Source organism: Emydura macquarii, unplaced genomic scaffold (genome assembly GCF_026122565.2).
Source record: "Emydura macquarii macquarii isolate MOO-44397 ecotype Brisbane River unplaced genomic scaffold, CSIRO-AGI_Emac_v2 contig_2676, whole genome shotgun sequence".
In the NCBI taxonomy this organism is placed as follows: domain Eukaryota; kingdom Metazoa; phylum Chordata; order Testudines; family Chelidae; genus Emydura; species Emydura macquarii.
The window spans coordinates 39,878,368-39,895,898 of NW_027132813.1; the positions used below are offsets into that span (position 1 = coordinate 39,878,368).

General features: G+C 35.8%; 1 protein-coding gene across 1 annotated transcript in view; it reads left to right on the forward strand.

Annotated features, from left to right (window-relative positions):
• MEIS1 (Meis homeobox 1) overlaps positions 1-17,531 on the forward strand; it is a 121,704-nt gene that overhangs the window by 77,957 nt on the left and 26,216 nt on the right. The window lies entirely within an intron of this gene.

Below are 17,531 nucleotides of genomic sequence, written 5' to 3' on the forward strand. Positions count from 1 at the left end.
GTGCCTCATAGACTTCAGGACAGAATGACAGATGTGGTGCATATGACCCATTTAAGTATTAATGCTTGGGAAATTGCCTCTGCGTGCAAGGTTATAGGCCTAGAAATATTGTTATATTAAATTACAGACAATAATATTTTTAAGTATATGTGGAATTCATATGTTTCAGTTTAGTTGTTCTTATATGTTACATTTGTCCTGGAAGATTAGTTTCTTAGTTGTTTCTATGGTACACTACATCTGTTTTAAAATGGTCCTGCAGTGAATTGTCTTTATAAACCTGTAATTGAAAAGCAAGTGTGTTGCACACTGAAGGGATATAGTGAATGTGTTAACTCATAAATATAGCATGTAAGTGAGTCTGAATTAAATATAATTAAAAGATGGCTTTCCACATATCTGAAGAGTTTGTGCAATACATGGAACAAAGACGTTAAATCAGATTATTCCATTTGACTCTAAACACAAAGCAAGATATGAAATGAAATATATGCTAAAAGAAGGTCTACAGACGTTAATCTCGGGTGGCCATAGCTTGCTCACCTTACTCATGTGAGTATTCCCATTGAAATTCAGTGGGGTTACTTGTATAAGTAAGGTGAGCAGGAATTGATCTTGAGTGGGAACCTCCTAAACAGAGATGAGGTTCAGATAGGGTGACTAGGCAGAATACCTCTAAATGGGAGCATATTGTCATCAAAGACTTTTGTTACTTCCTGAATTACTTCTGGGTTTGACAGCAGGGAAGTAGACAAAGTTAACTGTCCTGTTTGTGCAGTCTCTTGGAAGAATGGTGTAAAACTATAGTGGCACCTCCAGATGCAGTGGTGAAGACAGAACAGAATATTTATGGGGAATCCACAGACAGCCTCACATATAATACCAATTATCCTGTGTTCATCCCAAATCTCTCTGTCTATGCAAGTAGCAGTGCATAAAATTTTGTATACAGATATAATATAAATATTAAATACAGTTTTAGACCTTCGCAATTATGTTGCATGCCTATTGTTAACATTCTTCCAAAGAAAATTAACAAAGTTAAATTCCCACTGGACATTGATTCAAAATCCAAATGCTACTTCATTCCAGTGGTACTGACTGTATTTAAGAATTTCCCTTCCCCCTCCAGCCCTCTCCCACATGTTTGTTCTTTGTAGCATCTTTCATATTTCAAATATTTGTTTTCCCTTTCTACTTCCATTTTCCAAAAATGTGAGCGCTTGACAGAGAGTGAAACAAAGTGTTTTCATTGGGTCTAACAACTGCATACCGCTACCGGTAGCTCCTGTAAAATGATGACATTGCAGAAGGACAGATTATTACTTTTGGGCCTGTTGAAAATGTATTTGCGTATTCAGGATGGATGAGAGAATAGTCCTGAAGGCTGTCAGGCCCAGGCTGTGTAATATGGAGCTGAGTGATGACAGAACCTTGTCATTTGCCCACATCTAGCTTCATTGCTATGGTGACAATATGCTGTGATGAAAGTTATCATTAAGGTTTGGACAGCCTGCTCTATGGTTACTGTAGCCGCCAGCCTCTTTGCTATAGCATATTAGCGCTGATAGCCCTTGGTGTCAGAATAGCACCAAATCTCTAATGACAGAAACTATGCACAGATTTTGGATACATGGTGCAATTGCTTGCAACCTTGGCAACTTTTTGTGTCAGTGACGGAAAATTGCCTGTATTTTCTTAGTTATTTTTATAAACCTCATTAGTCTCAGCAATTGATTTTCTTGATTTATTTTCTGTGTGACAAATGAAATAATATATTGGTGAGCAGTCCATTTTTATGTATTCACATACATATATTTCTGTGGTGCGTGAAGGTAAAGATCTGAGCATTTTCATTTTGTTATAGATACAGCCAACATATTAATCTGTGTTTACTTGATAACTGCTTTCTTAAAATACCCTTTTGAGGGGGGCCTCCTGAACTAGGTAATTTGTTTTTGTCCTGACCATTAAAGATCAAAGGTCACTGGGAATCTAGAAGCCATTAGTCAGTGACTGTTCCTTGCAGGATCCCTAGCTTGTCAACTCACTAGTCACCCATGGCAACCTGGGCAAGACATGCTGTCAGTGACTTGGTGGGGAGCCTGCTTTACTTCCAGATTGCATAGATAAGAAGTGGAGCAACTGCTCTCAGAATTGCTATAAAATATGCTGACATAAAATCTACGTTTGAAATACTGTATGTGCATTTCTGTGCACATCTTTGTTATAAAAGTCATGGGGCATTTGAGAACCAGATTAGAAAGAGATACATTGCCTTTATAGCAATCATTTTGTGCTATTCCTCTTAAGTCCTTGCATTTTACATTTGCAAATTCATTTTTAGTTTAGTACCAAATGGCAGTTCAGAAAGAATAGAGTTGATTGAAATGTTCTTCCACACTTGGCAGTACAAAAGTTCACTTTTAAAAAAAACTTCTGGTATTACATTATTTCATTTGAACAGATTGATTTTTTTCCTCTATGATGTTGAAGTACATCTGGCAGTAATAAGTTTATACATATTAGAAACCAAGGGTAAAAGACATAGGTGCTGAGTCAATTCACTCAGCTTACTTCCCTCATTGAGCATTAATGTGTCCCAGTCCCCACCCCTTACAGGGAAAACATCATCAATTATGAAGCTGACAGGAACCTGGGACTCAATGTAAGTTGTTCCTTGGGGTTATTCATCTTGGACCAAAAAAACTGGCACTCAGCAACATTCATCACTTCCACCTACATAAAGTAATTGAGTAAACAGTGGGGTGAATTATCAAAGGAAAAAGGGGGGAAATATTTTGAATACATAGGAGGCAAATTAGGTTGACCTTGAATAACAGAAGAAATTGAGTCATCAACTGATTTGCTGTTTAGAAACTTTACATTGTAATTTAATATTACTGCTGAACTTGTAAATTATATCATCCTTTGGCTTTAGGGGTTATGGTATTCTTCCTTATGTTTTGATATTAAGTGCTTTACTGTGCTGCTGAGATAGTTGCCACATTCCTCCGTAGAGGTGTGTTTCACTCCTGTGTTGATTGATTCCTGTCAACACTCTATGTGTGTATCCACCAAGGTGATGCCATATAAGTGATTCTTTATAGTGTGTAAAGCACCTTTATGGTGACTGGCAGTACTGTATATAAATTTAAGATACTATTATAATTTAATTCAGTGAGATCATATGATAAATGTGTTTTTTACAAGGTGTTTTGAATAACCTTTGATAGAAAATATTTCCAAGTGGGATCTTCATTGTATGTTAAATTAATACAGTAAACCCTATAGCTCAAAGTCTCTAGTAATTTGATTAAATTGTTCTTTATTACCAAAAAGAACTCTGAGATATTTAAACGTGTACAGATGTTTATCTTGAGAATTTGACCATACTTCACTTGTCATAGAAATATAATAGAGCCCTGATGAGAGAGGGGAAATTACCTTACCACTACCACTGGGGTTCTTTAAATCTGTACTGTGGTTAGATGGTTGTCTAAATAAACATAGATTATGTACTGGGCTTTTTATCTCAGAGCTGGCACTACTTATCACACAACTTCCTCCTCCCTCCCTCCCTCTTACTGTTAGTTCTATAAGAAGACTTAGCAAGCATAATTTACAGCTGATAACCTTTGAATGTTAGTTCAAGGAAAATGTGCCATAGTAATAAAAAGCATACAAATAGTGCTGCAGCCTTTTAGAATCAGAAACTCTGCCATAACACTGATTTAGGGGAAGAGACATTTGCCAAGGCCTTTACTCTGGGAGCTGGATGTGAATTTGGCCTAGACTAAAGTGATCAATAATTTGAATATTTGAACAGTAGTAAGAGATGTCAGGTGGAATGAACCTGTGTATATTTCTTAAATCATCCCTCTTCTGGAGGTCTTATTTTTAACTTTATTTAACTACCACTTCCCATAATGTTTCACTTGGACAAATTGCTTTAGCTCTGCTGTTTGGAGTTGAATTGATCTTGACACAGCCCTAGAAGAGGCTGCTATTGTCACTTTTGTTTGATAGTAAATGATATACACCTGAGCATAGGAAATAACAAGAGACTGCAAAATAATCAACAGCGTATAGTTCTACATAAAAATCAAGTGGCTCTGTGTAGTAGTGAAATCAAAATGTGATCCATTTCAAGCATGCTTATTGAGCTTGCAAGAACTACTGACATGCAAACATGCTAAGAGAGTAATAAAGGTCTTTGGGATCCTTCAAACATGAATTCCAAAAAAAAAAGAGAAAATAAGAGTCCCCCATTCAATACCGCAAGGCAATGTCATCACAATGTTGGAAAGCCAACTCACAGCTACTGGGTTATTGCGGGCATTTCTGCCCTTGTCGTTTGGATTACCACTGTGCCACACGCGCAGTTACACAATGCATAAAGGCGAGGGTTATTTCTAGGACAGATAATTGAACATTAATACTCGTTGACATTGTCGTAGGAATGATATGTCAACCTGACAGGGCCTATGTGCTTACATCTGCTGATTGGCTGCAGACGAAGGGTATGTTTGTCAGATCAGACCCGGGGCCTCACTGCAATGAAGCCAAGGATGATACAGCCATTAATCAGGAGCTGCCATCTTGGGCAGAGATACCTTCTGTAAAACATTTATCATATGTGTGCTTTTTTATTTTATTTTTTTGGCCTGATTTTACAAGAAGTATATTTTTTATTGTTTGTGGTGCAACAAACCAAACAATAAACAACTTAATGTTACACATGGGTTGCATATATACATCTGTGAAGCAAATGAAGCACTTTTAATATTTAAAAAAAAAAGGGAATTGATAGAAGTTACTCAGAATGGTACAGTCTATGATCAAGTTTAGATAAGGTGTTCCTGATTTATCATTAGGAATTAGCTCGCATACAAATTAATAATAATAATTAATAATACCTAGTTCTTATATAATGCTTTTCATCAGTAGACATCAAGTGGGACTAGCATTCTTGCAATTTTCTGTTGTCAACAAAACTTTCTAGGTAGCTTGTTACAGGTAAAGTAAGTGTACTGCAATCCCCCCCAAAATCATGTGAACAGTGTCTTTCAGTACATTTATTATAAATCTTTAGGGAGCTAATGCCTTTGTCACAGTATTTCCATTGCCACACTTTACTGAAGACGTAACCATTCAGAGAAATGAGAATGAGAGGAAAAAACAATTACAGAGCCTTTGTCGCCACAGTCAGTATTGCATTCTTAGAATAGGGGTAAACAACATGTTTGTAATTTCTCATGTATAGTTTTGCTCTGCATAAAATGTTATAAAGTGGGGCCCTTGAGAACATCCATTATCCCATTTTGGTTAACATCACAGATTTAAAAAATCCCAGTTGCACTGAAGCCATGAAATAAAGCTTTCATCTGTAAAGATTTAGTGTCTCTTTGTTATTAAAATAAATGAAGCCATTAAACAAAATATATGCATATAATAGTCAAGTTCATCATTTGGTATCATCAAAATGATAGAATTTTACATTTTTTTAATTGGAACAGTCATCTTAGAAGGGTTCATGTATGCAACAAGATCAAATGTGCCTGGTCTCTCTATTACTTTGTGACTTGTTAGCAGTGACTTTTTTGTGTGTGTCTCTTTAGCTGCTTTCATTCAGGTCTTTGTAAATGAAAGTGGAGTGCTGCTCAAGAGAGGAAAAAAGGCATGCACGTTTTCCAAGCTTAGTATTGACAAAATAAATTAATGTGTTATTACCTTCCTGAATTATTAATGGCTATATCATAAATGTGCTGAAAGCTACATTACATCTAAATGTTTTTGTTTGAAAATTCATTGATTGTCTATTTAATGGTGGTACTTACCTAGGCATTCAAGTGTGGTTTGTTGTTGGTGTGTCTGGCCCCTGACTGAAAACCACTCAAGGCAAGGTCTTGTAGACTGTATCCTTTGATACTGGGATTCTCCAGTTCCCCTATCTGCTCTCTTTAGATGGCTATAAATGTGATATGTTTCCTCTTACTGGAAGAGTAGGAAAGGGGTCTCCACTTGAGATTATTGCCAGTGCCTTTCCAGGGATAAGTCAGCGGAAGATGCTCATTTAGGCCCTGATCTTGCAAAAACTTATGGAGATATTTAACTTTATGTACTCTGGGTGGAATCCACCCGGCCCCATTTAATTGATGAGAATGATACTATTAACTGCCATAAGGATAGGATTTCACCCTATGAGTAGTTCCATTAACTTCACTGTAACTATGTGTGCACATTCTGCCACCTTAGTCACATTGAGCATCTCACTCCACAGGCTGTCTCATTGAAATCTGAAGTACTACACCATGTTAGTGAGGGCAGCAGAATTTGGCCCATAATGTCATCGAAACCCATTTGAAGTCAATGAGAGTTTTTCCATTGACTTCATCAGGAAATGGATTCGTTTTTTAGAGAGGGTTCCAAAGAGTCCAAGCATGTCCCCAGCCCAGAGGAATAAGATCCCATTAACCCTTCTGAGATCTAAGCCTTTCATACAATTAATGTTCTTCATAAATCATATAAATCAATACATTGTGGTCTTGTGAACAAACACATATGCAGCTAATTTAAGGATGAAACGTGGGGAGAAAGAGAAGCAAAGGTCTCCTCCATTCCTTGCTTTGTCTCAGTAGATCTAGGTAGGAATATTATTATCTTGTAAACGCATGTCCATTTTACATTAACATAAATTCATTAATATTATCAGCTAGATTTCTTTGATAATTAGGGTAAACAATTAATTAGAGCACTTTTTCCTTTCAAGAGTTCTAAATTTCTCTCTCTCCTAGTAAATGGAAATTACAAAATTAGCCAGCCCTGATCAAAAACTGTGGGCACACAGTTCAGCACCCTGAATCCAGTCAGAGATTTTATGCCATAAATTTGTGTAGATAAATTCTCTAGTCAGAAAGCAGAATTGCTTAGTTAAGTTTACAGTTTAAACTTGACTGTATTATTCGTATATGCAGTATTCCTAAATTTAAACCAATGTAACAGAAGGAAACTCATTAACATTAGGGTATAAAGAATGTAATTTATGAGGGCATCTAGTGTTAAAGGCAAAAATATTGGCAAATGAACTGAACAATCAGAGATGTAAAAATTGAGCTGTAGGTGAATGAGAAGAGAGAACCTTTAAATAGCTTCTCCTGTATTGGAATGTGAACAGTTTCATGAAAAACAGCTCTAGTACAGGTAAATTGCATTTGAATTTCAACTTCAGAGCTGTATACCTTCCTATTTGGCAGATGTTGAATTGATAATGCCTGTGTGTTTCTGATTGGGTTTTTTTTTTGCTACCTTCACAGCTTATGAAAATACAAGTAGACCTACCTAATGAATGTTAATAAGAATGATGTCTGGATAACTTATAAGCTCCTAGATCTTTGGAACTTGAATGGAGTAGTCAGAGAATTGCTGTGCTTTTGGGTCCTTGGAATTTACATACTATTTCAGAATAAACTTTCGTAATGTTTTTGTATTATCATTTAATAGCTGATGTTTGGCAACAAGTGTCTCTCTCGCTTTCACTCCGTCCACTCTAAGAAATTTTTATATATAAAATATTTCTTACTGAGGATAGACTGTATTAAGACATTTTTAAAGAAGGGATTAAAAGCTGATGTGAAAAGAGAAACCAGTTCACCTTCATTAAGGTCTGGTCCCTTTTAATTTATTTACAGCCAAGTGATAGCTGTATCAACAGCAATGAAAAGCATGTGGTAGGTTTTCTTTTTTTGTTTGTTTGTTTACACAGACAGACAGACTCATGTGTATAAAGTGGCTGCAGTAGTTAACAGGAAAATGGTAATGATGCAGATGAATTCTGATATCTATATGTTCTATGTTGCTATAAAGTAAATTCCATGCAAGTGTATTAGATTCACTTTTATTTAATTAACATTTTCATAGATTTTTAAGGCGAGAAGGGACCATTAGCTCATCTAATCTGACCTCAAACCCTAAAGTATTATTGTGTGCAGGCAATACTGTCAAGTGGTTAGAACAGGGGAATTGTGAGTCTAGGGTCTGCATTGGATGAACATGGTCCCAGATGGGAGGGCCTCTTAAAGTCAGTGAAGCATCACCCAGGTGCAAGATTCCACTTGCACAGATCGGGGTCCACTTGCACAGTTCCAGGCTTTGCCTTTGCCTTACTTTGTGGCCTCAGGAAAGACTTTTGGCCTGTCTTTACTTCTGTGTAAAATGCATGGTGTTGCCAGCTCTTGTGACTTTTATCCCAAGTCTCATGATATTTAGTGTTTTTCTGAAAGCCCCAGTTCCTGAAGTCAGGTGATTACATGAGAATTTCTTCTCACTTTTTTTTTTTTTTTTTTTTTTTTTTTAAATTAAATTTTTTATAAAAGTTTTGAAAATGTGAACCCTAAAGGCTCAAAATCCTGAAGGCAAATCAAAAGAACCTGAAGTCTGTTATTTTTAAAGTCTCACGATTGGGGGCATGGGGGAGAGAGGGGCCTGATTCATGGTTTTTTTTAATGCTTGGGGTGGATAGAGTAATACTCATCTCGTAGAAGCACTGTTTGTGAGGATTGATTCAGTGTTTGCAAAGTGCAAAGCGAAAGATGAATTTGTAGAAGTGAAAATGATCGTTGTTATTATGTGGTCCTATTGAAATTAACGCCACAACTGAAATCTCTCAAATGGAAATCATTTGTACACAAACGTTGCTGTAAAGTACCTAATGGGGACTGATGTCACATTTACTTTACAATTACAAACAGGAGGCCCTTTATGTTTCTAAAACTGTTTTTAAAAAAACCCAAACAAACTTGGAAACAAGTGCATTCTAGATCTATGCAGTGCATACTACTTTTGTAAAAAGCATCCCCCCTGACATGACAAAAAGGCTAAAAAAATTAGCCTGATCTAAGGGAAAAAGTCATTAAAATGCAGTTCTTTCAATTATATACCATTATTTGTCATCTTTATTGCTTTTCTATAGTTTTCATTGCACCTTTAATGGTATGCCTGGTCAGAGAAGGTGAGATGGAATGTGAATACACTTGGCTGCTATAGCTGCTGTTAGTGACTACTAGCTGTGCTTGAATCCCTGTCCCTGTAGATTTTAATGTCCCCACAGACTGCTGGCAGCCTGCTTCCAGCTGTGGCAGGCATGATGCAGTGAATTGCTTTTGAATGTTCTTTACTCAAATAGGCAGTAATTACAAGCTTAAAGAGGTTTAGTGGTCCAGTAAACTACATAATCACCCCTGAATTAGCCTGGGCTCATCAGTTGCAGTCCAGCAAGCTCAAGTCTGCTGTTTGTATGCACTCTTTATCACATAGCAACCTGAGCAGCAGGTGTGGAACAGCAAGAATCCCCCATAAACACAACTGTCTACTGGGGACAATGATCTCTAATGAGATGAGGCTACACCATCACTGTAATTTAAGTGGGAAAATTAATGCCAGAGAATGTGTACCAGTTCCAAGAGTCTTTAGTTATACTGGGGGCAGTGACATTTCTCTAGATTTTTCTGGATCTCTAAATGCATCTTTTTTTTTTTTTTATGAAGAACACATTGTGTTTTTTGTTCATACGTTATGTGTACTTTATTCTTTTACAAGGCTATGTTGTGAATATTTAATGGTGGACAGGGCATCTGTTCAAGGACTTTTGATGCCAAAAAAGAAACATCTTAAAATAGCAGCTTTATTTTTCATATCTTTCCCTGGGACTTTTTCTAATGAAAATTCTTAAATGCAAAACCACTTTATGTTGGCATTTAAGATGCTCACCTGTGTGTGTGTGTGTAAATCTTTTTGTAAGGTCTTTTAATTGCTGTGCAAGAGAAGGCAGATGAATTTGAGAGAATATTTTCAAATTGTTCGGTTTTGTTACACTGTGTACTGTGAAGTGTTATCTATTTAAGACAGTTGTGCTACTTTCTAAGGGGAACCCCTAGATAAGGGAACTTGTTGAACAGAACACACCCCCTTAGCATTATTTCACTGTCATCTTGTGACCCAATAAGGTGTGCCTATGAGCTTGTTATCCACTGTATAAGGAGAAAGCCTTTGAAATAAAGAACATAGCAAGACAAAGACAAAAAGCAGAGAACACAAACAGAGGTTTGGCAAAAGCTCCGTGGGATTACCACCTCTATTGCTATCATTTACCAGAGATTGTGGACTATTTCCAAGCCTACCTGTGTAGAAAGTCATTTAAGGCAGATAAGGACAGTGAATCATTACTGAGAACAGGCTGCTGGTTAGAGATTTTTACCTGAATTAATCTGCCTCAGATTTACCCTACAAAACAACAGAAGCACTTTTATGGAGTTTGTTTCCTCTGTGTGCTTCTCATTTTTATAACATTCAAGGGAACATTCTGGTAGAGTTGGGGATCCCCCCCCCCCCCCAGATAGGAGCTTTTAACTTGGAAGGAGGTGGGGAGAGAGGACAGATTTTTATGAACACTGTTCAAAAATGGAATTAACCTTTGAGATCTCTGACTAGCCTTCTGATGTGAAGTTGGATTAATTAAAAAGCTTGCTTTTAAGTATGTGAATGTTAGTTATAATTGGATTGGAAGTTAGGTAATGCCTTTACTCTGTTATTTCAATGTCACTCGTGTAATATTTCCTTGTTGTTTGTACTGCATTATATTTCAGATAATGTCATTTACTTTTAGGATGCCCCTTTTTGTATTAATTACTTTGTCCTAAGCTATTTATCTTCAAGTGCACTTGGCTTTTGTACAGTATTAAAATGTTTAAAAAAAAAAAAAAAAAAAAGAGAGAATCCTGGACTTCAGAAAGGGAAAGTCCATCACCCCAATATAATATCACATAGACTAGGCTAACAAAATAGCAAGGAATTACTTCTGCAGTGAATTAACAAAATATATTGTAATAAATATAAACAAACATTTTCCAGTCAGACTGCTGCCTACTGTGTACAGAAGAATGTAAAGATACAGCCTGAAGAACAGGCTGGCTTTTTCTGTATTAGTGCTTCTCGTTCACATTTCTGACATTTTGTACTCACTCAGATTTTTTATGGAAGTGGATGAAACTGTTTTGAAATAAAGTTGACAGTCTCCTTTTCTTTCCCAGCAAAATTAACTTGTAACAGTACATTTTATACAATGAGAATGAAACACGTTTAACCATGTTTAGTCTTAATAGTCACATGCAATCTGCATTAAGTGCAGGATCGGAGATCCACTCATTGATCCACTCCTCTGCTGACTTTTGGTCCCCCTTTCCTCTTCCCTGCTGGCTCATTCAGAGCCACAGGATTTAACTAGGAGTAATGGGATACAATTTAAAGGGAGCATTTAGCTGAACTTTCCTCGCCCCTCCATCTCTCATCTTCCCCCCACCCCTTAATGAATGCTGGCATTCTGCATAAATTGATGGGGCCCACCAGAAAAGTATTGGCAGAGTGTCCCCAGCTATACCATATATCTCCTTGAGTGCTGGAGAGAATATTCTTGTGTGTGTATGCCAAAACACATTCATAGACCTCTCTTGCAAGAAATTATCTACAAAGGGGAAATGGAAAGAGCGAATCATAGAGCAAGGATTGCACATTTTCTCAGGAAAACACAACTTTGTCCACTGAAGAGTATAGCTTTGTTCCCCTTCCTCTGCATCCACTTAACAAAACTAGGTCTCTTTTTTTAATGATATTTTATATGGTGTGTTTTCCTTACTAAGGGCCAGATTCTGGATACCTTTACTCACCTTGAATGGTACCTTACTCCTTGAGTGGTTCGTACTGAAGTCAATACGATCATTTGTGGAGTAAAATGCTATTCAGAATATGTCCCTTAGGAATTCTCTGATGTAGTAGAAACCAAACTGCAGTGTATCACTTTACATTGTAAAATACACAAAGGTCCTGGATTTACTTCAGATGTTGCATGTTTTTATGAATTTTAAACTTTAAAGAAAGGAAATACGGCTTTTGATTTTGCATTTACAGTTAACATTTTAATAATTATCAGTGCAGGTATTTAATAATGTTGTTTTTAAAATTACTCAGAGGTGGCTAGCTTGTTAAACTATTATATATTAAAATATATAATATATCTAGTCTATACATTTTAAAGGACAAATAGATCTGCTTTTTGCATTTAATATGAATGTCCTTCCACTATGTTTACTCACTACATGTGTTGTATATATTGAAAAACCAATAAATAAAGAGTTTTAAATAACAAATCAAACAGAGAATACAGTAGCATTGTAGAGCTGATTTACAGGGCTAAACTATGTAACCGATCATGTGAAAGTTGTAAAAGGTTTTCCATTGTACCCTCGTGGATGGATTTCAAATAAAGTGATTGCTGTGAAATGTTTAGCTTTGCTTTAGATGTGCAACTCATTCCCATGTGACAAACAAGATCTAGTTTTCAGCTTCCCAGTTGATTTTCATAGCTGTACACCTCAACTTGGCAACTTCTTAGAGCCACTACTGAATGGGGCTTATCTGTAAACTAATTCAGCCAGACTGAAAAATGAGCAAACTGTGACTAAATGCATTCTCTTTATTGCTCAATCTAAATACACTGGTTGAGAATTAAGAAAGCAGGTTGAAATCTAGTGACTTTACTGATAGTGTTCCAAACACTTTTGGCTACTCTGTTAGGGCAGACACCCGAGTTATTCTTTTGGTTCCACCATGTGTGAGGATACAGAACTCAACTACTATAAATTCAAGCTATGTTCTTAGACTACACCATGCATTGCTTTTGTAATGCAAATAGCAGGCACAAAGTGTCTCTTTGATAATGTGCAGTCAGGAGACAAAAAAGCATTCACTGAAACAGTAAACTAATTCATAAAGCTGAAATACAATAAGGAAGTTTTATGGATATTTTTAAAAATGTATCATAGATCAATTTAATGGTGAGCAATGTAAACAATTCAGGTGCACAACATATACACTGCCCCTCCCTCCCAGAAACCTCAATTTTTTTACAGTGAAAAAGTTTTGATTAAACAAGATTTAGAGTTAAACATAAAAGTGATTTGTAATTTGTCAGTATTCTCCAAATCATCCACTTATTCTGTTATTAATTGAACAGCTAGGTTTAGACCATAATATAGCTGAGCAGAGACAATAAAATAAGACTACATAAATTCAAAAACATTTTATTAGAATATTTTGTAGCATAATACAGGAATGTAATGGTTAATATTGTGAAAGTCCACGTGGTAGACTTATTTTGAGGTGGGGGGGAATGGTTTTTTTTTTTTTTGGGGGGGGGGGGGAGGAGGGGAATAAATATCTCTCCATCACATACCAGAGTTTAGCTCAAGGTCATATTCTATTAATGCATTAAACTTGGCTGTGGAGGAGGCAGAGGACTGGAGGAAAAGGATAAAAGAACTTCTGAAATTGTTCTCCCAACATATTCAGCCAAGCAACAGAACATGCCTTGATAAGGGTTATTATATTGGACAGTTGCCATAACTCCTCATATTAGATCAGTTCTTCCTGTGCCTATTCCCATACCTTTTAAAGTATAACATATAACATTTTGCTTGAAAATTGCTTCTATCTCTGTGCTTTGTTGTAGCTGTTTTGCAGTTTGGGTATAGATGCAGTTCTATGTCACAAGAAATTACTAATCTGGGGTTTGAGAAGGGACAGTTTAGCCTTCCATTATCTCAGCAGCAAGCTCTGTACAGGATTATTTTCAATTTTTCTGCAACCATTACAATGTGCTGTTATAGTGGGCAAAGCAATGAGGGAGGGAATGTTATTGATACTTGGTTACCAGGGCAGATAAGATAAAGTGTATCACTGTCCTGGCACCCACATTTGCAGTCAGTAGTGGAAAATTCAATGAAAGGAGTACATTTGGACAAGGAGTATCATTAAGATATGGGTCTGGACACTTTCCATCTGGATTTACTGTAGAGTTTCTCTTTACCCATTGACTGTAGTCAAAGAATAAAGAAGTCTTATTGATTGTTTTGCTAAACAAGTTCTCTGCTTCATTTAAAAACAAAACATTATATCAAGAATGCTGCTCTCTAAATACAGTTTTATTAAACTGTGAGCAGAGAACTTAATGGAAAATTACATTTTTCTCTGTCAGTTTCATTTCTTTGTTACTGCTAAAATGACTGTTCTGACTCATATTTTGTATGTTATTTTTACCTTTTCGAATGTTCCTTAACTGTTCATGTTGCCCTGGGCAAATCCCCTAGGGATAATTTTCATTTGCCTGCAGACTTTGATGGGGTTATTAAGTAATCACTTCTATACCAAGTCATTATTATAAGTAATACCACAGAGCCTCAAAAACACATTCATAGGGTCAAACAATCCACATTTCAGTACTAAGTTTATAATGATGAACAAGTGGTAGGTTTCAGACAGTTAGGCCAAATGTTGCTCTGTAACACTGCTGCAAGCTATAGAATAGGGAAAAAAAATAGAATTTGACTCCATTATTTTGCAATAACGCCTTAGCCCTTATTTGTTGTAAGCCTGGGTTTTTTTTTTTGAATGTCTGTTTCCCTACTAGCTACCTATTTTCATAGATTCATAAATTCCAAGACCAGAAGGGACCAATGTGATTATCTTGTTTGACCTCCTGCATAACACAGACCATAGAACTTTCCCAAAATAAGTCTTAGAACATATCTCTTGGATGCACCCTTTTCCTCTTGCCTTAACAGGAAAGCTAGTCTGCAATCTCCCAATATACATGTGTTCGATTGATTCTGGGAAGGAGGGTTAGCCTTCCCATACGTAATCACTGTTTTATAGCTTTCACTCATTCTTGAGGTGTTAATGTAGATCAAATGGAAAACACTCCAGAAAGAAGTTACAGCTACTGCACTGCCCTATATATGGTCCCAATCGTTAATTCTTATTGTAAGATCTAAAGGTAACTTTGTTTGCTCTCCTAATGCATTGCAGCTCTCCCAGTGGTCTTAGCATATCCTTTCTCAAATTCACATCTTGATCAATTGTTTGCAAATAATTAAGCTTTTAAGAGATAATGGTATGAGGCTAATGTACAAAACAAAGTAAAGGTCTCAAGTCACTGTTTATTGAGCAGCAGTCCAATTTGCTTAGCTATCCCAAAGTGATCTTAGTGATAGGTATACTTGCCAACTGGAATCAGTGCTATATTTATAAGTGACTTTTTTAACATCTTTATCCCTTTTAAACAAAATGAATAAAGGAGCACTTTCAGGGAAACTACCTATTACTGCTACATTTGTGAAAAGAGGATTAGCAGCAGAAGTACAGAATGAATTTCCTATTTCTTCATAAAATGGCAGTTCTCAGGGTTTTCCCCTTTATCTCTGTTGCAATGTGATGTCTGCCATTGCCTGTAGCATACGCCTTACTAGCCCTGTGGGTGGGAATGCAACAAGGCTTTGAAAGTTTTTATAGCAACCTCGCCTGTGGCATGTTGATTCGTTGTCAAGTCATTTTTTTAAGCCTACAAAGGCACAACTCAAAGTATCCACAAAAAGCGTACATAATAAGGATGCACAGTGTTCAAGATATTTTAAACATATTGAATCTCAGTGTAAAAAGCCTACCTCATTGTGAACTTTTGGCTGAGAGGGATTAGCTACATGAAGTCATGGCTTTCATGTGATTATAACAATTATAGATTTTTCATGAAATTCAAAGTTTATGCTTCGTTAAGCCAATAACTAGACTATGACAAAAATCAGATGACCTTAAACATACCATGATGTAAGGAATTTTGTTTTGATACACTTAAAGCAATTATTTATACAGTGGCTGTATTATTCTTATGACTATTTTATCTGGTCTTGTCTATTTAGATTAAAGTCCAGAACAATTGAAAATTGCTTAAAGGAGACAGAATTCTCAGTTCCAATAGCTAGAGGCTATCTAGTAATTATTGCTTGCTGCATAAAATTAGACACAGTTTGTTCAATTACTTAAAATCAGATCACATGGAAGGTGACAAAGCAAAATAACAAAATAAAGCATGTTCTTTTATGATAGTAAAGTTAAAATGAGAAGTAAAACTAAATAAATGAAATTCTACAAATCTTCACTGTAAGGTTTTGAAGAGAATACTGAGGCTATTTCAAACTGAATAGCCAGGTTATTCTAATGGACTCAGATCAAACTGATAGACATAACTAAAATACAGCAGTTTGCTGCATAGAATGTAAGTACAAACATGTTTTTGAAAACACAGCACAAATGCATTGCAGCAACAATTACATTGACTCTAAACTTAAATGGCATTGGTATTGTGACTGTAGACCACAAAAGAACTGAAAGGTGGCTAGTAAACTCAGCAAGGAGTGGTTATTAGCACACTTAATGAATAATATAATTCAAAATACATTCTGTGAATGTTCTTTCAATGGTTGTGTCATATTTATTCCTGTAAAAGTATAGTTGCCATTAATAGAAATGTAGCTCATTAGCAGATGTAATTAGCAGTATGGAGCTGGGCTGGAAGCCTTTTTAAAAGGTAAAAATTTAATGGTATATGAAAGTATATCAGATACATTCAGTCTACATATAATACTCCACCACAGGATGGATAAAAGTCATGTTAATCATTTTTCTGTGTCACAGGCATATTCTGTTCTGTTGGACAAACTGACAAGAGAAAACAAATTGAATTATAATGAGGGTCCATAGTTTGTAAGATGAGGTAATTCAGTAATGTCAATTAGTATAACACAGCTATTAGATTTCTGATTATGTGGTTCACAGGAGAATATAAAACATGCTCAATAGTTATCACAGAAGTAAGATCACTTGATTGTGAGAGTTATAAAATCCTATATTTTAAAAAAGTTTTATTTTGCATCTTTTGTAATATTACATCCAATGATAATGCCAAAGAATGGTGGGATATTTGTGGGAAAATGGATGCATGTATAGTACAGTAAATAATGTTACAATTGTTAACATGCTGTTTGGACATGTCAAATCTATTTTGTCAAATAATTTTACCAGAATTTTAAAATAACTATCATATAGTGGTATATGAAAGTATATAAGATACATTCAGTCTACATATAATACTCCACCACTGATGGATAAAAGTCATGTTAATCATTTTTGTGTCATTGGCATATTCTGTTAGCGTTAAGAGTCCACCGCAGAAATTAATCCAGGTTATTCTGGCATTTAAATTTCAAGTTTAGTGGTACTTTTACTTATAGTATACAGCCAGAGTAGGTTACCCTAAATATTTCTTCCTGAGAATTGCTGCATTTATGGTGTTGGTGCATTTTCTTTAAGCACAGTAAAACTTTAATGTCAAGGGGAACAATGTTGGCAAAGTAATTCCTAAATTCAAACTTAGATGTGGTTTTTGCTTTTTATTAAGCAATTTGTATTCATGCAGAAGTGAATTTTCTGAGAAAGCAATCAAGTTCTCACAAGAAACATAACTTATGATTTAATTTTAACATTATCTTCATTTAAACTAGTATTTATTTTCTGTCTCTCATGATTAGTGTAGCACAGCTATGTTAATGTCAGACAAAAATGTGCTGATCATTGACCTTATATTGGCC